The sequence below is a fragment of the Octopus bimaculoides genome, chromosome 28 (genome assembly GCF_001194135.2).
Source record: "Octopus bimaculoides isolate UCB-OBI-ISO-001 chromosome 28, ASM119413v2, whole genome shotgun sequence".
Classification (NCBI taxonomy): Eukaryota; Metazoa; Mollusca; class Cephalopoda; order Octopoda; family Octopodidae; genus Octopus; species Octopus bimaculoides.
The window spans coordinates 13,053,587-13,054,478 of record NC_069008.1 but is presented as its reverse complement, the minus strand read 5'-3'; the positions used below and the strand labels follow the sequence as shown (position 1 = coordinate 13,054,478).

Below are 892 nucleotides of genomic sequence, written 5' to 3'. Positions count from 1 at the left end.
TCTGAAATAAGAGAGAAATAGTAGAAATTATAGAGGATACTTAAAAAACAACAGAGATTACACAATGGAAAACCTTACATGTTATATTCAGATCCAGTACTTATATTTTAAGTCTTGTATTTACTTTATCAGTCTCTTTTGCAGAACTGCTAGGTTACAAGGATGTAAATATAACAACTCCCATTGTCAAGCATTTGTCGGAGGACAAAGACAATACATACATACACACACACACACACACACACACATATATATATATATATATATACATACATACATACATACATATCTATGTGTGTGTGTGTGTGTGTATGTATCAGTCACTCAATCCCTGCCCTCATGTTATCCTTCCCCCCCACACTATATCATCTCTTGCAGCTCCCCCCCAATCATCCCAATACCACTTATTTCCCTCTTACTACCCACAACTATCTCAGTTCTTAGCCAATCTTTATCCATTAATATTGTTCTCCACACCAACATTAATAATAAAAAAAAATTTCTTTATTAACCATATAAGGTTGGGAAAAAGAGGGGACGATATGAGGACAGACATAACAAACATTGGAGTCAGGGGATAGAATGAGACAAAACATATACTCTTTTACTCGTTTCAGTCATTTGACTGCGGCCATGCTGGAGCACCACCTTTAGTCGAGCAAATCAATCCCAGGACTTATTCTTTGTAAGCCTAGTACTTATTCTATCGGTCTCTTTTGCCGAACCGCTAAGTGACGGGGACATAAACACACCAGCATCGTTTGTCAAGCAATGCTAGGGGGACAAACACAGACACACAAACATATATATACATACATACGACAGGCTTCTTTCAGTTTCCATCTACCAAATCCACTCACAAGGCTTTGGTCGGCCCGAGGCTATAGTAGAA

At 38.0% G+C, this 892-nt stretch overlaps 1 protein-coding gene across 1 annotated transcript in view; it reads right to left on the bottom strand.

The window, feature by feature from the left end:
• Positions 1-892, bottom strand: part of LOC106877949 (zinc finger protein 93-like) — an 11,010-nt gene that overhangs the window by 5,159 nt on the left and 4,959 nt on the right. The gene's annotated exons all lie outside the window — the stretch shown is intronic.